Below are 21,597 nucleotides of genomic sequence, written 5' to 3'. Positions count from 1 at the left end.
CCCCCCCTTTATATAGGCCCCTGGGGGGGCGCCAGCCCTGGAGATCGGATCTCCAAGGGGGGCGGCGGCCAAGGGGGGGAAGGGGTGCCTTGCCCCCCAAGGCAAGGGGGAAGCTCCCCCCCTAGGGTTCCCAACCCTAGGCGCATGGGGGAGGCCCAAGGGGGGCGCCCCAGCCCACTAAGGGCTGGTTCCCTTCCACTTTCAGCCCACGGGGCCCTCCGGGATAGGTGGCCCCACCCGGTGGACCCCCGGGACCCTTCCGGTGGTCCCGGTACAATACCGGTAACCCCCGAAACTTTCCCGGTGGCCGAAACTTGACTTCCTATATATAATTCTTCACCTCCGGACCATTCCGGAACCTCTCGTGACGTCCGGGATCTCATCCGGGACTCCGAACAACTTTCGGGTTTCCGCATACATATATCTCTACAACCCTAGCGTCACCGGACCTTAAGTGTGTAGACCCTACGGGTTCGGGAGACATGCAGACATGACCGAGACGCCTCTCCGGTCAATAACCAACAGCGGGATCTGGATACCCATGTTGGCTCCCACATGTTCCACGATGATCTCATCGGATGAACCACGGTGTCGAGGATTCAATCAATCCGTATGCAATTCCCTTTGTCAATCGGTATGTTACTTGCCCGAGATTCGATCGTCGGTATCCCAATACCTTGTTCAATCTCGTTACCGGCAAGTCTCTTTACTCGTACCGCAATGCATGATCCCGTGACTAACGCCTTAGTCACATTGAGCTCATTATGATGATGCATTACCGAGTGGGCCCAGAGATACCTCTCCGTCACACGGAGTGACAAATCCCAGTCTCGATCCGTGCCAACCCAACAGACACTTTCGGAGATACCCGTAATGCACCTTTATAGTCACCCAGTTACGTTGTGACGTTTGGCACACCCAAAGCACTCCTACGGTATCCGGGAGTTGCACGATCTCATGGTCTAAGGAAAAGATACTTGACATTGGAAAAGCTCTAGCAAACGAAACTACACGATCTTTTATGCTATGCTTAGGATTGGGTCTTGTCCATCACATCATTCTCCTAATGATGTGATCCCGTTATCAATGACATCCAATGTCCATAGTCAGGAAACCATGACTATCTGTTGATCAACGAGCTAGTCAACTAGAGGCTTACTAGGGACACTTTGTGGTCTATGTATTCACACATGTATTACGATTTCCGGACAATACAATTATAGCATGAATAATAGACGATTATCATAAACAAAGAAATATAATAATAACCTTTTATTATTGCCTCTAGGGCATATTTCCAACACTTCACACCCCGCTCTGCCCTCCGGAAGATCAAAACGACCTTACCTGATGATTGTGGGTGCACCATCTCTAGCTCATATTTCTTCTCACCATCCTGGGCAAAGAGCGAGAGAGAACAAGATCAATTAATGGCCGAGCAATAAGGGCATCACAAGGAAGCAACCCATAAAGTACAACAATAGTGTATTCTGGAGCACATCACAACATTCTTTCCGCAACGGACCCATCAAATAGCTCTCAGTCAGTCATCTAATCCCTCTCCTAGTTTGTGTTGTTTCAATAACAAAACCCATCAAAAGGATCGTGATGGTCACAAATAAGATCAATCAACTCGGTCCGTTTAAACTGAAGAGTTTTCATAGTAAATTACCAAGAGTAGATAAGAGTTCTTTGCGTAATCGTTAGTCGCAGGGCATGCTAGCTATCAACAAGGCTGAAGGGTCCAAATCAAGCGGCAATAAAAGGACAACAATGTCCTAGTCAATCTTTAGCTATAAGTGTCCAACAAAAAAGGAAAAAAATCCTTGTTTCGCAAGGGCCAGATCAACTATACCTTGCTGCAAAAACCCCATTAATCAGTAAATCCAGCACACTAGGAGCTTGACTGAGTCAATGGTGTGGTGTCAAAACTAACATCCCACCTACACCCCAACAACTGTAGCACCACAACCAACCCCTCAAGCTTGAGATTGTGAGCCATATGATCATAAGAAGAGTTTGTACATGTTATATCTAAGTAAGGGTGGTAAGCTTGTGTGCAGAACACATTGGCACTACACAAACACTTAGTAAACTCCTGTCAAATAGCTCACAAGAGCAAAACGCATACACATGGACCAATCGCTCAATTATGAGGCAATTCATAGAACCCTAGTGTTGGGGAACGTAGTAATTTCAAAAAAATTCCTACGCACACGCAAGATCATGGTGATGCATAGCAACAAGAGGGGAGAGTGTTGTCCACGTACCCTCATAGACCGACAGCGGAAGCGTTATCACAACGCGGTTGATGTAGTCGTACGTCTCCACGATCCGACTGATCAAGTACCGAACGCACGACACCTCCGAAGTTCTACACACGTTCAGCTCGATGACGTCCCTCGAACTCCGATCCAGCCGAGTGTCGAGGGAGAGTTTCGTCAGCACGACGGCGTGGTGACGATGATGATGTTCCACCGACGCAGGGCTTCGCCTAAGCTCTGCGACGGTATTATCGAGGTGTAATCTGGTGGAGGGGGCACCGCACACGGCTAAAATATCGTATATCAAGTGTGTTCTTAGGTGCCCCCTTGCCCCCGTATATAAAGGAGCAAGGGGGAGGCCGGCTGCCCTAGGCGCGCCAAGGAGAGAGGGGGAGTCCTCCTCCTAGTAGGAGTAGGACTCCCCTTTCCTAGTCCTACTAGGAAAGAAGGGGGGAAGGAAAGAGAGGGAGAGGGAGGGGGAAAGGGGGCTGCGCCCCCCTCTCCTAGTCCAACTAGGATTCCCCTTGGGAGGGGGGCGCCACCTCATGGCTGCTGCCCTCTCTCTCCCCTCAAGGCCCACCGAGGCCCAATACTTCCCCGGGGGGTTCCGGTAACCCTCCGGCACTCCAGTTTAATCCGAAACTTCTCCGGAACACTTCCGGTGTCCGAATATAGTCGTCCAATATATCAATCTTTACGTCTCGACCATTTCGAGACTCCTCGTCATGTCCGTGATCACATCCGGGACTCCGAACAACCTTCGGTACATCAAAACATATAAACTCATAATATAACTGTCATCGTAACTTTAAGCGTGCGGACCCTTTGGGTTCGAGAACTATGTAGACATGACCGAGACACCTCTCCGGTCAATAACCAATAGCGGGACCTGGATGCCCATATTGGCTCCCACATATTCTACGAAGATCTTTATCGGTCAGACCGCATAACAACATACGTTGTTCCCTTTGTCATCGGTATGTTACTTGCCCGAGATTCGATCGTCGGTATCTCGATACCTAGTTCAATCTCGTTACCGGCAAGTCTCTTTACTCGTTCCGTAATACATCATCCCGCAACTAACTCATTAGTCACAATGCTTGCAAGGCTTATAGTGATGTGCATTACCGAGTGGGCCCAGAGATACCTCTCCGACAATCGGAGTGACAAATCCTAATCTCGAAATACGCCAACCCAACAAGTACCTTTGGAGACACCTGTAGAGCACCTTTATAATCACCCATTTACGTTGTGACGTTTGGTAGCACACAAAGTGTTCCTCCGGTAAACGGGAGTTGCATAATCTCATAGTCATAGGAACATGTATAAGTCATGAAGAAAGCAATAGCAACATACTAAACGATCGAGTGCTAAGCTAACGGAATGGGTCAAGTCAATCACGTCATTCTCCTAATGAGGTGATCCCGTTAATCAAATGACAACTCATGTCTATGGCTAGGAAACATAACCATCTTTGATTAACGAGCTAGTCAAGTAGAGGCATACTAGTGACACTCTGTTTGTCTATGTATTCACACATGTATTATGTTTCCGGTTAATACAATTCTAGCATGAATAATAAACATTTATCATGATATAAGGAAATATATAATACTTTATTATTGCCTCTAGGGCATATTTCCTTCAGTCTCCCACTTGCACTAGAGTCAATAATCTAGTTCACATCGCCATGTGATTTAACATCAATAATTCACATCACCATGTGATTAACACCCATAGTTCACATCTCTATGTGACCAACACTCAAAGGGTTTACTAGAGTCAATAATCTAGTTCACATCGCTATGTGATTAACACCCAAAGAGTACTAAGGTGTGATCATGTTTTGATTGTGAGATAATTTTAGTCAACGGGTCTGTCACATTCAGATCCGTAAGTATTTTGCAAATTTCTATGTCTACAATGCTCTGCACGGAGCTACTCTAGCTAATTGCTCCCACTTTCAATATGTATCTAGACCGAGACTTAGAGTCATCTAGATTTAGTGTCAAAACTTGCATCGACGTAACCCTTTACGACGAACCTTTTGTCACTTCCATAATCGAGAAACATATCCTTATTCCACTAAGGATAATTTTGACCGCTGTCCAGTGATCTACTCCTAGATCACTATTGTACTCCCTTGCCAAAATCAGTGTAGGGTATACAATAGATCTGGTACACAGCATGGCATACTTTATAGAACCTATGGCCAAGGCATAGGGAATGACTTTCATTCTCTTTCTATCTTCTGCCGTGGTCGGGCTTTGAGTCTTACTCAATTTCACACCTTGTAACACAGGCAAGAACTCTTTCTTTGACTGTTCTATTTTGAACTACTTCAAAATCTTGTTAAGGTATGTACTCATTGAAAAACTTATCAAGCGTCTTGATCTATCTCTATAGATCTTGATGCTCAATATGTAAGCAGCTTCACCGAGGTCTTTCTTTGAAAAACTCCTTTCAAACACTCCTTTATGCTTTGCAGAATAATTCTACATTATTTCCGATCAACAATATGTCATTCACATATACTTATCAGAAATGCTGTAGTGCTCCCACTCACTTTCTTGTAAATACAGGCTTCACCGCAAGTCTGTATAAAACTATATCCTTTGATCAACTTATCAAAGCGTATATTCCAACTCCGAGATGCTTGCACCAGTCCATAGATGGATCGCTGGAGCTTGCATATTTTGTTAGCACCTTTAGGATTGACAAAACCTTCTGGTTGCATCATATACAACTCTTCTTTAATAAATCCATTAAGGAATGCAGTTTTGTTTATCCATTTGCCATATTTCATAAAATGCGGCAATTGCTAACATGATTCAGACAGACTTAAGCATAGATACGAGTGAGAAACTCTCATCGTAGTCAACACCTTGAACTTGTCGAAAAACCTTTTTGCGACAATTCTAGCTTTGTAGATAGTAACACTACTATCAGCGTCCGTCTTCCTCTTGACGATCCATTTATTCTCAATTGCTTGCCGATCATCGGGCAAGTCAACCAAAGTCCACACTTTGTTCTCATACATGGATCTCATCTCAGATTTCATGGCCTCAAGCCATTTTGCGGAATCTGGGCTCACCATCGCTTCTTCATAGTTCATAGGTTCGTCATGGTCTAGTAACATAACCTCTAGAACAGGATTACCGTACCACTCTGGTGCGGATCTTACTCTGGTTTACCTACGAGGTTTGGTAGTAACTTGATCTGAAGTTACATGATCATCATCATTAACTTCCTCACTAATTGGTGTAGGAGTCACATGAACAGATTTCTGTGATGAACTACTTTCCAATAAGGGAGCAGGTACAATTACCTCATCAAGTTCTACTTTCCTCCCACTCACTTCTTTCAAGAGAAACTCCTTCTCTAGAAAGGATCCATTCTTAGCAACGAATGTCTTGCCTTCGGATCTGTGATAGAAGGTGTACCCAACTGTCTCCTTTGGGTATCTTATGAAGACACATTTCTCCGATTTGGGTTTGAGCTTATCAGGATGAAGCTTTTTCACATAAGCATCGCAACCCCAAACTTTAAGAAACGACAACTTTGGTTTCTTGCCAAACCACAGTTCATAAGGCGTCATCTCAACGGATTTTGATGGTGCCCTATTTAACGTGAATGTAGCTGTCTCTAATGCATAACCCCAAAACGATAGTGGTAAATTGGTAAGAGACATCATAGATTGCACTATATTCAATAAAGTACGGTTATGACGTTCGGACACACCATTATGATGTGGTGTTCCAGGTGGCATAAATTTGTGAAACTATTCCACATTGTTTTAATTGAAGACCAAACTCATAACTCAAATATTTGTCTCCGCGATCAGATCGTAGAAACTTTATTTTCTTGTTACGATGATTTTCTACTTCACTCTGAAATTATATGAACTTTTGCTAATGTTTCAGACTTATGTTTCATCAAGTAGATATACCCATATCTGCTCGAATCATCTGTGAAGGTGAGAAAATAACGATATCCGCCACGAGCCTCAATATTCATTGGACCACATACATTTGTATGTATGACAAATCTGTTGCTCTCTCCATAGTTCCGGAGAACGGCGTTTTAGTCATTTTGCCCATGAGGCATGGTTCGCAAGCATCAAGTGATTCATAATCAATTGATTCCAAAATCCCATCAGTATGGAGTTTCTTCATGCGCTTTACACCAATATGACCTAAACGGCAGTGCCACAAATAAGTTGCACTATCATTATTAACTTTGCATCTTTTGGCTTCAATATTATGAATATGTGCATCACTACGATCGAGATCCAACAAACCAATTTCGTTGGTGTGTATGACCATAGAAGGTTTTTATTCATGTAAACAGAACAACAATTGTTCTCTAACTTAAATGAATAACCGTATTGCAATAAACATGATCAAATCATATTCATGCTCAACGCAAACACCAAATAACACTTATTTAGTTTCAACACTAATCCCGAAAGTACAGGGAGTGTGCGATGATGATCATATCAATCTTGGAACTACTTCCAACAAACATCGTCACCTTGCCTTTTACTAGTCTCTGTTTATTCTGCAACTCCCGTTTCGAGTTACTACTCTTAGCAACTGAACCAGTATCAAATACCGAGGGGTTGCTATAAACACTAGTAAAGTACACATCAATAACATGTATATCCAATATACCTTTGTTCACTTTGCCATCCTTCTTATCCACCAAATAGTTGGGGTAGTTCCGCTTCCAGTTGACCAGTCCCTTTGCAGTAGAAGCACTTAGTCTCAGGCTTAGGTACAGACTTGGGCTTCTTCACTTGAGTAGCAACTTGCTTGCCGTTCTTCTTGAAGTTCCCCTTCTTCCCTTTGCCCTTTTCTTGAAACTAGTGGTCTCGTCAACCATCAACACTTGATGTTTTTCTTGATTTCTACCTTCGTCGATTTCAGCATCACGAAGAGCTCGGGAATTACTTTCGTCATCCCTTGCATACTATAGTTCATCACGAAGTTCTACTAACTTGGTGATGGTGACTAGAGAATTCTGTCAATCACTATTTTATCTGGAAGATTAACTCCCACTTGATTCAAGCGATTGTAGTACCCAGACAATCTGAGCACATGCTCACTAGTTGAGCGATTCTCCTCCATCTTTTAGCTATAGAACTTGTTGGAGACTTCATATCTCTCAACTCGGGTATTTGCTTGAAATATTAACTTCAACTCCTGGAACATCTCATATGGTCCATGACGTTCAAAACGTCTTTGAAGTCCCGATTCTAAGCCGTTAAGCATGGTGCACTAAACTATCAAGTAGTCATCATATTGAGCTAGCCAAACGTTCATAACGTCTGCATCTGCTCCTGCAATAGGTCTGTCACCTAGCGGTGCATCAAGGACATAATTTTTCTGTGCAGCAATGAGGATAATCCTCAGATCACGGATCCAATCCGCATCTTTGCTACTAACATCTTTCAACATAATTTTTTCTCTAGGAACATATCAAAAATAAACACAGGGAAGCAACAACGCGAGCTATTGATCTATAACATAATTTGCAAAATACTATCAAGACTAAGTTCATGATAAATTTAAGTTCAATTAATCATATTACTTAAGAACTCCCACTTAGATAGCCATCTCTCTTATCATCTAAGTGATTACGTGATCCAAAGCAACTAAACCATGTCCGATTAACACATGAGATGGAGTAGTTTTAATGGTGAACATCACTATGTTGATCATATCTACTATATGATTCACGCTCGACCTTTTGGTCTCTGTGTTCCGAGGCCATATCTGTATATGGTAGGCTCGTCAAGTTTAACCTGAGTATTCCGCGTGTGCAACTATTTTGCACCCGTTGTATTTGAACGTAGAGCCTATCACACCCGATTAACACGTGGTGTCTCAGCACGAAGAGCTTTCGCAACGGTGCATACTCAGGGAGAACACTTTTATCTTGAAATTTTAGTGAGAGATCATCTTATAATGCTACCGTCAATCAAAGCAAAATAAGATGCATAAAGGATTAACATCACATGCAATCAATATATGTGATATGATATGGCCATCATCATCTTGTGCTTGTGATCTCCATCTCTGAAGCACCGTGCTCGTGATCTTCATCTCCGAAGCACCATCATGATCACCATCGTCACCGGCTCGACACCTTGATCTCCATCGTAGTATCGTTGTCGTCTTGCCAACTTATTGCTTTTACGACTATCGCTACCGCTTAGTGATAAAGTAAAACTATTACATGGCGATTGCATCTCATACAATAAAGCGACAACCATATGGCTCCTGCCAGTTGCCGATAACTCGGTTACAAAACATGATCATCTCATACAACACATTATATCACATCATGTCTTGACCATATCACATCACAACATGCCCTGCAAAAACAAGTTAGACGTCCTCTACTTTGTTGTTGCAAGTTTTACGTGGCTGCTACGGGCTTAGCAAGAACCGTTCTTACCTACGCATCAAAACCACAACGATAGTTTGTCAAGTTGGTGCTGTTTTAACCTTCGCAAGGACCGGGCGTAGTCACACTCGGTTCAACTAAAGTGAGAGAGACAGACACCCGCCAGTCACCTTTAAGCAACGAGTGCTCCGAACGGTGAAACCAGTCTCGCGTAAGCGTACGCATAATGTCGGTCCGGGCCGCTTCATCTCACAATACCGCTGAACCAAAGTATGACATGCTGGTAAGCAGTATGACTTATATCGCCCATAACTCACTTGTGTTCTACTCGTGCATAGCATCAACGCATAAAACCAGGCTCGGATGCCACTGTTGGGGAACGTAGTAATTTCAAAAAATTTCCTACGCACACGCAAGATCATGGTGATGCATAGCAATGAGAGGGGAGAGTGTTGTCCACGTACCCTCGTAGACCGACAGCGGAAGCGTTATCACAACGCGGTTGATGTAGTCGTACGTCTCCACGATCCGACCGATCAAGTACCGAACGCACGGCACCTCCGAAGTTCTACACACGTTCAGCTCGATGATGTCCCTCGAACTCCGATCCAGCTGAGTGTCGAGGGAGAGTTTCGTCAGCACGACGGCGTGGTGACGATGATGATGTTCCACCGACGCAGGGCTTCGCCTAAGCTCCGCGACGGTATTATCGAGGTGTAATCTGGTGGAGGGGGGCACCGCACACGGCTAAAATATCGTATATCAAGTGTGTTCTTAGGTGCCCCCTTGCCCCCGTATATAAAGGAGCAAGGGGGAGGCCGGCTGCCCTAGGCGCGCCAAGGAGAGAGGGGGAGTCCTCCTCCTAGTAGGAGTAGGACTCCCCTTTCCTAGTCCTACTAGGAAAGAAGGGGGGAAGGAAAGAGAGGGAGAGGGAGAGGGAAAGGGGGCTGCGCCCCCCTCTCCTAGTCCAACTCATGTCTATGGCTAGGAAACATAACCATCTTCAATTAACGAGCTAGTCAAGTAGAGGCATACTAGTGACACTCTGTTTGTCTATGTATTCACACATGTATTATGTTTCCGGTTAATACAATTCTAGCATGAATAATAAACATTTATCATGATATAAGGAAATATATAATACTTTATTATTGCCTCTAGGGCATATTTCCTTCACCTAGCACATAACATGAACCATAGCATCCATCCACAGTGACCATTAGAGGCCAAATCCTAGCATGGCGTAGCTATGGCTCGATGGGCACAAGCTCAGAGCAACAAGAGGCGAGGAGCAGAGGAAAGAGAGGAGCTCACCATGCCAGTTTTGTAGCCGACTCTGAACAGCACCGTTGGTGCCACATGGCAAAGGGGCCAACAGAAGACGCTGAGGCTGGAGACCGAGCCTACCACCGCGCACCTTGTCTGGCTCGATGAACCCCTTCTCCTGCACAAGGACAACACACATAACAAATCTTGAGATCAGATCGAAAAACAATAAATAAATAAATCATGGGGATCCCAGAAGAAAGGAACAGCTACCTCACCTCTCCTTGAAGCCGGAGCAGGGCTCCATGGACTCAGGCTTGGCGGCGACTCCTGTGACCTTATTGAGGTACACCAATGGCTGGTTCCCGATCAGCAGCTGCACATGCATCACAACACAGAGGAAAAAAGAAGTCAAACAACTACACACACATGGGCTAGATTGCATAAGTAAGCATGCATGGATCAAAGAAGTGTTAACTACACAGAGCATGACAAGGCAATGTTCAAATTTTCATAAAAAATAAAGGAAGATCAGGGTAGCATCTCTTCTTCTCAGATTTAGAGGAAATCCTCAGCACAGAAAGGGAAAAAGCACATGGTCAAAGATAAGTACTAGACGCCTGTACGTCGCACAATGATAGTATTGTTTGAAAATAAAGGGCACCATGGAGCCAGGGATCCATATATCCACTCTCCTAGTTTTACGTCTTATAAAATGATAGTATTGTTTCATATACCAGTTAACAGAACTTCGTTTATCTTAAACAAAATTGTATCCTATTTATATCTATCTAATCAAGACTGTATCGCAAACAAATTTCCGCCCAGGCTACATGCAAAATGGTGAGGTCTCCATCAGTAGCATTCAAATTTAAAACATCCCATCATAGAAATACAATTTAAAAGAGACCAATTTCATCAACAAGAAAGACAATCACAATCACAATAACATGAGGCCACCACCGATCCAAACACTAAATCAGCGGCTCGATTGCCAGCACCACAATCACCCACAGCTCGATGACCGGACCATCTCAGAGAGTGAGAGAGAGAGAGAGGAGAGGGAGTGGGAGGGGGAGAGAGAGGACTCACCCAAACCTAGGAAGGGATGGTGAGGTCCACAAAATTCATGCTTCACACGATAAGATCTTGGCCAGCATCCTCAGCCACCACAATGACCATTGTCCTTGCGCCATCTATATGATCTCAAGGAGGACCCCTTTTCCTTCAAGGTAGAGCAGCCCGGGATTAAGCAACAATCCTGAGATAACAAGAGCAAAGTGCTCAGTGCTCAACTCGACATTACTACCATGTTGGTTAGTGTAATGAACTTGTAGGAACAATCATCAATTATATGTTTGCATTGAACGGTCAAACATGAAATTATATGAGTTGAACACAAAGTCTTTGCATTGAAGATTCAGTTGTGGTCAAACATGAGATTAACATGCCAGAACAAAACAAGGACATAACACAAACTTGAATGACGAGAACCTCCACTCATAGAAGAAGAAAGAATTAAAAAAGTATAAACTGCTGCACAAAACTTGATCTCAAAAGCAGACTACCAATTATGTCCTTGCTCAAAAGTCACAAATGATCTTGTAAATGGACTGATACAATAAAGTGTTTCTCCATGCATAAAGAGAACCCACTTTATTAAGAAACATATTCAATGGTAATGGCAAAATGAAGATTCAAACTTCTCGTCGGTTGTTCTATAAGATTGTTTTGTAATAACATCCATTCGGTTCAGATATTATGAATATTGTTAGGTCACCATCTCCAGACTAACACTATCATCAGACTAACATCAATCTAAAAAAGTCTAGAGGAGAAACGCTTTCATGCTTTAGGACAGTAGAGAGATGAATGAACACCTTTGATCCAGAAATTGTTGCAGACGGGTGAAGCTTCCGGGGTGCGGGCCGTGGTCGTACGGGATCTGCAGCTGCCTGGCGGAGCTTGTGCAAACCAGGGAGGGACGAAACCTTGTTGAAGTGGCAAATCCGCAGCCACCGCCATAGCTAGTTCCTGCATCAGGACAACACTCCACACATGTCAAAAGAGGACCAAATGTATTTCATTCATTGATTGGTGACAAACTTATCAATAACATGATTAGTTTCAAAATTACCAAAGCAATAATATTGATCAAGTCTGGTCATGGTGATGCAAACAGCTTCAGTAAATGACATGTGCTAGCTAATAAACTAGCAAATGCACAGTCATAAGCATGCTGAAATACTAGGCATATACATGTAATAGATCCACAATAAATATTCTGGGTCAAATATAAATATACAGTAACTGAACATAGAAACTTGATTTTTGAATGTTTGAAAATAAAGGGCTCCATGGAGCCAGGGAGCCATATGTCCACTCGTCTGTAAACAAATTCCTCCCACGCTACATGCAAAATGGCAAGATCTCCATCTGTAGCATTAAGATTAAAATATTTGTAGGGATGGATGAACACCATCACCAATCCATAGAAACTGTTTATAGCATATCATGGACAAAGCAACCATATTACCAATTTGAAAAACGATGTGTTCCACTACAATCAAAGAATTAACCTTACACCCTATAAAAAAAGATTTAACCTTACAGCTTGGATATAATATGCAACATTCCAATTCCACCCATTTTGGATATGTAACATGTATGACCAAATGTAAAACCAAAAGAAAAGTGCAACGAGGAAAGCTGGTTTGAAGAAAATTAGGAACTTACCAGAATGGCTGTAGCCGAGGCCGTACAGCACCACTGGCGTCGGCATCGCACAGGCATGGGAACCAAAAAGCCTTCAACCATGTAACGCGTCCGAAGCCACGGCTAGTGCCCAGCAACCTCGTCGTAGAACTTGATGTTGTAGTAGCTAACCTGGTGCTTCCGAAGGTGCAAATGTGTGAGCTAACCGGCCAATGATCAGCATATGTAGCAGCTGGTTTTCACTGCCATCAACGGTGTTGGTACTGGGTGAAGAAGAACCCCACGCAAGCACAAGACCGACATTAGTGAGGCGGCGAATCCACAACGGTCGGTCCTGGATCCATCCTCCTCTGCTGCTTGCAATAGAAGAGTTATCAACTATCAAATAATCAAAAACTTCTATAAAATGTAGATAAACCAAGCTTCAATTCAAGCATAGCCAATTTGCATAAACAAATGCTAGATTGGAAACAAATCCAACTATGCTAGACCCAATAGCAGATTACAGGTTAGAGTCAAGCCCACAGTTTCATTCACTCATTTCTTGAGACAAACAAAGTCCTCCATATTCTTCTCTATAAATATAACAACCAACACATGATTTATATTTTCTCAAGCAAGTATAAAATACACTAGAGACAATGGTGGTGGACATCTCATATTTTACATGACTGCAATAAGGACTCTGCTTTTCTGAATGGAAAAGGTTGTCCATTTTCCCATTTGACATTGGTTACCTTAACTCTGACAAAAATTCAAGATTCTATAGAATAAGAGAAACAGAGAATCCCCTTTCATTCTTTTGAACAGTAAATGTCTCATAATCTCCAAGCATCCCCTCTTTCTATCTTCTATTTATATTTTAAATCACTTCTTAACAAGACATGTACCTACCGGGAAGCTTCGTTAAACGGACCAAGTAGGCATGTGAAGAGAATGCAATCCAGATGATCAAAGCATGCACTTCAATTGAACAACAAACCTATAGTCAAATATGCTCTGCATGGAAAGGTTGCCCATTTTTAGTCCATTTCACATTGATTACCGAACTCGAGATTGTACTATAGTGTATTATCCGCAAGCAATATGACAGTAGCAACTAAAAGCCATTTCTTTCATGATGAAGTGATACCTGGTAATGCTCTGTTAAATATGATCTTTCGCAAGTTGGAATCAGTCAAACGATCATATTATCATCTTCACTGCGCACAACACAACACATGGGAATATGTGTTGGAAATATGCCCTAGAGGCAATAATAAAATGGTTATTATTATATTTCCTTGTTCATGATAATTGTCTATTGTTCATGCTATAATTGTGTTATCCGGAAATTGTAATACATGTGTGAACACATAGACCATAACATGTCCCTAGTGAGCCTCTAGTTGACTAGCTCGTTGATCAATAGATGGTTACGGTTTCCTGACCATAGACATTGGATGTCATTGATAACGGGATCACATCATTAGGAGAATGATGTGATGGACAAGACCCAATCCTAAGCATAGCACTAGATCGTGTAGTTCGTTTGCTAAAGCTTTTCTAATGTCAAGTATCATTTCCTTAGACCATGAGATCGTGCAACTCCCGGATACCGTAGGAATGCTTTGGGTGTACCAAACGTCACAACGTAACTGGGTGGCTATAAAGGTGCACTACAGGTATCTCCGAAAGTGTCTGTTGGGTTGGCACGGATCGAGACTGGGATTTGTCACTCCGTATGACGGAGAGGTATCTCTGGGCCCACTCGGTAATGCATCATCATAATGAGCTCAATGTGACTAAGTAGTTAGTCACGGGATCATGCATTACGGAACGAGTAAAGTGACTTGCCGGTAACGAGATTGAACGAGGTATTGGGATACCGACGATCGAATCTCGGGCAAGTAACGTACCGATTGACAAAGGGAATTGTATACGGGATTGCTTGAATCCTCGACATCGTGGTTCATCCGATGAGATCATCGTGGAACATGTGGGAGCCAACATGGGTATCCAGATCCTGCTGTTGGTTATTGGCTAGAGAGCGGTCTCGGTCATGTCTGCATGATTCCCGAACCCGTAGGGTCTACACACTTAAGGTTCGATGACGCTAGGGTTATAAGGAAGATTTGTATGTGATTACCGAATGTTGTTCGGAGTCTCGGATGAGATCCCGGACATCACGAGGAGTTCCGGAATGGTCCGGAGGTGAAGATTTATATATGGGAAGTCATCATACGGTCACCGGAAATATTCGGGGGTATACCGGTATTGTACCGGGACCACCGGAGGGGTTCCGGGGGTCCACCAGGAGGGTCCACCTGCCCCGGAGGGCCTTATGGGCTGTAGGTGGAAGGGAACCAGCCCCTATGTGGGCTGGGCGCCATCCCCCCTAGGGCCCATGCGCCTAGGGTTGGGGGGACCCTAAAGGGGGCGTCCCCTTGCTTGGGGGGCAAGCCCCCTCACCCTTGGCCGCCGCCCCCCTCTAGATCTCATCTAGAGGGGCCAGCCCCCTTCCCCCTTCTCCCTATAAATAGAGGGGTGGAGGGAGGGCTGCAGCACCACATCCAAGGCGCAGCCCCTCCCCTCCTCAACACCTCTCCTCCTCCGCGTGAGCTTGGCGAAGCCCTGCCGGAGAACTGCCACTCCATCACCACCACGCTGTCGTGCTGCTGTTGGAGCCCTCTTCCTCAACCTCTCCATCCTCCTTGCTGGATCAAGGTGCGGGAGACGTCACTGGGCTGCACGTGTGTTGAACGCGGAGGTGCCGTTGTTCGGCGCTAGGATCGGAATCCACCGCGAGCTGAATCGCTACGAGTACGACTCCCTCATCCGCGTTCTTGCAACGCTTCCGCACCGCGATCTTCAAAGGTATGAAGTTGCACTCCTCTCTCTCGTTGCTAGTTACTCCATAGATTGATCTTGGTGATGCGTAGAATTTTTTTTAATTTCTGCAACGATCCCCAACAATAGGCTGGGATCATATTCGCAAGTATGCCACGGCAACAGAAAGCACATCACTAAGACTTGTAAAAGACCAAGTAGAGAATATCTCTTCTTATTCTATCCTATCAACCAAGACCAAGAATCAACTAATTCTATCAATACACAACAGCACTACACCAATAGGTAAGCATTTTGTTTTATTTGATAGCCATTAACAAGTCAAAATCCCAGCCTAAGGATCCTATCAAGAATAAACATGGACCATAACCAAACCCTGTAGCATGCAGAGTTAAAAGGGCCCATCGTAGAATTACAAGAGACCAATTTGATCAACAAGAAAGACGAGCACAATCACAATCACAAAAGAAGGCCACCACAAATCCAAACACTAAATCAGCGGCTTGATTGCCAGCACCAGAATCACCCACAGCTCGATGGCCGGACCATCTCAGAGAGAGAGACAGAGAGAGAAGACCAAGGACTCACCCAAACAGAGGAAGGGATGGTGAGGTCCACAAACTTCATGCTTTGCGCGATGAGATCTTGGCCAGCATCCTCAGCCACCACAACGACCATATGACCATTGTCCTTGCGCCATCTATATGATCTCAAGGAGGACCCCTTTTCCTTCAAGGTAGAGCAGCCCTGGGATTAAGCAACAATCCTGAGATAACAAGAGCAAAGTGGTCAGTGCTTCACTCGACATTACTATCAGGTCGGCTATTGTAATGAACTTATAGAATCGATCATCAATTTTATCTTTGCATTGAACGATCAAACATGAGATTATATGAGTGGAACACATAATCCTTGCATTGAAGATTCAGTTTTGGTCAAACATGAGATTAACATGCCAGAACAAAACAAGAAGAAAGAATAAAAAAGTGCAAACTACTGAACAAAACTTGCTTTCAAAAGCAAACCAAATACATTCATAGCTATCAATTATATCTTTGCTCAAAAGTCACAAATGATCTTGTAAATGAATTGATACAATAAAGGGTTTATCCATGCATAAAGAGAAACCACATTATTAAGAAACATATTCAATGGCAATGGCAAAATGAGGATGCAAAATATTTGTAGGGATGGATGAACAGCAGCACCAATCCATACAAACTGTTTATAGCATTATCATGGACAAAGCAACCATATTACCAATTTGAAAAATGATATGTTCCACTAGGATCAAAGATTTAACCTTACACCCTCCCAAAAAAAATTGGAACTTACAGTTTGGATATAATATCCAACATTTCAATTCCACCCATTTTGGATATGTAACATGTATGCCCAAACGTAAAATCAAAAGAAAAGCGCAACAAGGAAAGCTGGTATAAAGAAAATTAGGAAATTACCAGAACGACTGTAGCCGAGGCCGTACAGTACCACTGGCGCCGGCGTCGCACGAGCACTGACCCAAAAAACCTTCAACCATTACACGCGTCGGACGCCACGGCTAGCGCCCAGCAACCTCGTCGTAGCACTTGATGTTCAAGTAGCTAACGTGGTGCTTTTGAAGGTGCAGGTGTGTGAGCTCGCCGGCTCCATGGACGATGTTGGTGCTCGGCGAAGAACCCCAGCCACGCACGAGACCGACATAGGTGAGGCGGCGAATCCGCAACGGACGGTCCTCGATCCATCCTCCTCTGCTGCTCGCAATAGAAGAGTTATCAACTATCAAATAATCAAAAACTTCTACAAAATGTAGATAAACCAAGCTTCAGTTCAAACATAGCCAATTTGCTCTCAATTAAATGAAACCTATAAACAGGTGCCAGATTGGAAACAAATACAACTTTGCTAGACCCAATAGCAGATTACTGGTTAGTGTCAAGCCCACGGTTTCATTCACTCATCTCTTGAGACAAACAAAATCCTGCATATTCTTCTCTGAATATATCAGCCAGCACATGATTTATATTTTCTGAAGCATATATAAAATACACCAGAGACAATAGTGGTGTACAAGAATCAACCAGTTCTATCAATACACAGAACCACTACACCAATAGGTAAGCATTTTTGTTTTATTTGATAGCCATTAACAAGTCAAAATCCCAGCATAAGGTTCCTACAAGACTAAACATGGACCATAACCAAACCATACAGCATGCAGAGCAAAAAAAGGGCTCATCATATAATTACAAGAGACCAATTTCATCAACAAGAAAGACAATCACAATCACAAAAGAAGGCCACCACAGATCCAAACACTAAATCAGCCTCTCGATTGCCAGCAACACAATCACCCCCGGCTCGATGGCCGGACCATCTTAGAGAGAGAGAGAGAGAGGGAGACCAAGGACTCACTCAAACCAAGGAAGGGATGGTGAGGTCCACAAAATTGATGCTTTAGGCGATGAGATCTTGGCCAGCACCCTCACCCACCACAATGACCATATTACCATTTTCCTTGCGCCATCTATATGATCTCAAGGAGGACCCCTTTTCCTTCAAGGTAGAGCAGCCCGGGATTAAGCAACAATCCTGAGATAACAAGATGAGCAAAGTGGTCAACTCTTGACTCGACATTAATACCATGTTGGTTAGTGTAATGAACTTATAGGATTGATCATCAATTCTATCTTTGCATTGAACGGTCAAACATGAGATTATATGAGCGGAACACAAAGTCTTTGCATTGAAGATTCAGTTGTGGTCAAACATGAGATTAACATGCCAGAACAAAACAAGCACAGAACACAAACTTGAATGACCAGAACCTCCACTCTTAGAATAAGAAAGAATAAAAAGTGTAATAAAACTTGCTCTCGAAAGTAGACAGAATACATTCAAAGCTACCAATTATAACCTTGCTCAAAAGTCACAAATGATCTTGTTTCTCCATGCATAAAGATTAACCACATTATTAAGAAACATATTCAGTGGCAGTGGCAAAATGAAGATGCAAATTTCCCGTCAGTTGTTCTACATATATTAGATTGTTTTGTAATAACATCCATTCAATTTAGATATCTTGAATATGATTAGATCACCATCTCTGGACTAACACCATCATCAAACCAACATAAATCTAAAGAAGTCCAGAGGAGAAACATTTTCATGCTTTAGGACAGCAGAGAGATGAATGGACACCTTTGATCCAGAAGTTGTTGCGGACAGGGGAAGCTTCAGGGGTGTGGGCCATGGTCGTACGGGGTCTGCAGTTGCCTGACGTAGCTTGTGCAAACCAGGGAGGAACGAGACCTTGTTGACGCGGCAAATCGGCAGCCACCACCATAGCTTGTTCCTACATCAGGAAAACACCCGACACATGTCAAAAGAGGATCAAATGTATTTTGTTCATTGATTGCTACAAACTAATCAATAACATGATTGGTTTCGAGATTACCAAATCAATAATATTGATCTAGTTTGGTCACAGTTATGCAAACCGCTTCAATAAAACATGTGCTAGCTAATAAACTAGCAAATGCACAGGCATAAGCATGCTGAAATACTAGTGCTAAGGCATATGCATGGCACACCATGTAACAAGATCCACAATAAATATTCTGGTTCAAAGATAAATATACAGTAACTGAATTTGTACTTGGAATCAACCGATATCAGGTCCAGTAGCTTGCACACAGGGTTGAGATTAGCTACGGTAAGAGCATGCATAGCTTAGGGCATGCGTTTAGCACAGTTTTAGGCAAACTTTAAAAATGCACATACAGACAGAACCAAAAGATGATGTGCAGTCATATGTTTGCACTGCATGCTATTTTTATTTGGAAATTAGGCAACTCAATTTAACATTGGGTAATGAGACTTTATGATTTATTTTTCCATCTTCAGATTTTCAACATGAGAGATATATGTGCAGACACCATGGTACTACATCAGTAAGAAATCTACATCCTTTCTTTGCAACAGCTCTCACATGTGACTCGATATTAATACACATGCATATCACAGGTACGTCGAGTGTACCTCGTTGGTCATACAAGCGGTGGTACTGAAACACCCTGGGCATCAAGAAGATGAAGTAGAACAATGCATCAGGTGAGTGACTGAATTCATTCAGAAGTTACAGAATGAGGACGGTTCATGGTGAGTAACTCAGTACGCTATCAGCAACTGATGTTGCTATTTGTTCAACGTCTTGATATTGCTGTTTGTTCAACAGCCTTGATGTTGCTGCTCCCCAACCAAGCAAGGTGTTTTGTATACTGCAAATGCATCAGTGAGTGGACGGTTCTTGATGCCTCGGGCTCCATTGCCGGAAAGCTTATGACCGGAGGAGATTAGGAAGTGAGTGGGCGGAGGGAGAGAGAGGTGTTACCTTGTGCAGGAAACAGGGACCTTGTGCGTTGCATCGTGGTCGCGCTCGAGCTCGGGTCCTCATGCTCCTCGACTGCTGCTTGGAATAAAAAAATGCAAATCGGTCACACACACACACATCGACGGGGAAAATCGAAATAGGAAAGACTAGAGGCGGATGGGACCTTGGGAGTCCACGATGGCGACAGCGACGGCGGGTGAAGGGAGTTGGGCACCGAGGCTGGTGGAGGAAGAAGGCGAGCACGGATCCAGGGCCTGCGTCCTTGGTTGTCGAGGAAGCAGAGGAGCACCGGCATTCGCCGCCGCGGAGCTCGACCCGAACGGCGGCTTCAGGGTGAGACGCCCTGCTCCCGGATCCAGCGGCATCCTGCGATGCGGATCCAGAGATTGGTTGCCGTGGACGTGGGCTTTCGGGCGCGGGGAGGGAAAGCTGTGGAGGTTGGATGCGGAGACTACGGAGGGGAGGAGAGGGCGGGGGGCGCCGGCGGTGGCTGGGCGAGAGGAGGTTGCCGGCGGGTCGTTGGGTGGGGGGGAGAGAGGAGGAAGAAGACAGAGTGTGCGAGGGCTGGTTTGGGTTGGGTGCTGCTGCTGGTTGGTTAGAATCTCTCTTCTCATTTTCATTTGAAAATATTAAGTCTTGGCCCGAGCGCGAAATACTTGGACGAAAGCGCGTGGGCGCCACAGTTTTTCAGACGTGGTGAAGCCTGAGCGCGAAACATTTGGACGAAAGCGCGGGTACTAGAGTTTTTGCCGCGATGGAGTCCCGCGCTCTTCGGCCTGAGCGCGAAACCTTTCAACAAAAGCACGGCTTGATTGGTCCTTGGCCCGAGTCCACGGATCGATGGTTTTTCCTCCGGCCAATCCTGATCGCTCATCTCTTTACCTTCTAGATCCGACGATGAACACCTAATGTCACGAGGATCACGACCCTATGAAACCCTATGACCAGCTTTGGCCTAATTAGTTTCTTGGTGTACTATTAAAAATCTAACAAAAAATCTAGAAAACAAATTCAATAAAAATATACTCCCTGCTTTTCTAAATATAAGTCTTTTTGGATATTTCAATATGGACTACATATGAAGCAAAATGGAATGAACCTACCTTCTAAAATAGGTCTATATATCCATATATATAGTCCGTACTTAAAAGACTCGTATATAGAAATGGAGGGAGTACGAAACTAAAAATCCTCCACCCATGGGTGCTGCCTTCGCTTCACGTCGTCTCCCCTCTTGAGGGCGTTGCCATGGAGTTTAGGCGTCCTAGATCGTGTTGTGGCATTGTATTCATGCCTACCTGTGTTAGTTGTTGATTCTCAACAACGTAGTGCTGTTCATTTATTTTATCCGTTTTTCCCGGGTTCTACCCTGTAAGAGTGCTTTCTCACTTTCTTGTATTGTTCGGTCATGTACTTTGGTTTGTGCTTTATGTATAAAGCGAGGTGAGAGCCTGTTTCGTGAACTAACCAACTCCTCCGAACAATCGACGGCTACCTCATGATTACTATTGTCTTGATCACAATTAAAATTAATTAACCTCTAATTACTTAATTTCCTATAAATTGTCACAATAAAATCATAATAATTCTACAGTTGTTCCCGTCGTCATTGTAACTATTCTATGATTCCCCCATCGTCAATATAGTTATACTATGATTCTCTCAAATGATATCATAAATTGTTTAAGTGATAGCAAGATCCGGTATTTCTGAGTCTCT

General features: G+C 43.8%; 1 long non-coding RNA gene across 6 annotated transcripts; it reads right to left on the bottom strand.

The window, feature by feature from the left end:
• Window positions 1–9,768: 9,768 nt before the first annotated feature.
• LOC123077459 (uncharacterized) lies at window positions 9,769–20,445 on the bottom strand. 6 transcript variants are annotated; one of them, XR_006436654.1, is made up of 13 exons: window positions 20,042–20,445; window positions 19,879–19,953; window positions 19,656–19,765; window positions 19,527–19,561; window positions 18,687–18,840; window positions 17,901–18,077; window positions 16,946–17,239; window positions 16,074–16,251; window positions 12,678–13,009; window positions 11,822–11,975; window positions 11,034–11,202; window positions 10,220–10,317; window positions 9,769–10,119 (listed from the first exon to the last, which is right to left on the bottom strand). It is a non-coding gene; the product is annotated as an uncharacterized lncRNA (long non-coding RNA). The 6 variants fall into 6 exon arrangements; XR_006436650.1 differs by having other exon boundaries at window positions 9,770–10,119; window positions 10,215–10,317; window positions 19,527–19,765; XR_006436649.1 differs by having other exon boundaries at window positions 9,770–10,119; window positions 19,527–19,765.
• Between the last annotated feature and the right edge of the window lie 1,152 nt (window positions 20,446–21,597).

The sequence above is a fragment of the Triticum aestivum genome, chromosome 3D (genome assembly GCF_018294505.1).
Source record: "Triticum aestivum cultivar Chinese Spring chromosome 3D, IWGSC CS RefSeq v2.1, whole genome shotgun sequence".
Lineage (NCBI taxonomy): Eukaryota > Viridiplantae > Streptophyta > Magnoliopsida > Poales > Poaceae > Triticum > Triticum aestivum.
The sequence above is the reverse complement of the archived record's forward strand: the minus strand, read 5'-3'. Positions and strand labels throughout refer to the sequence as shown.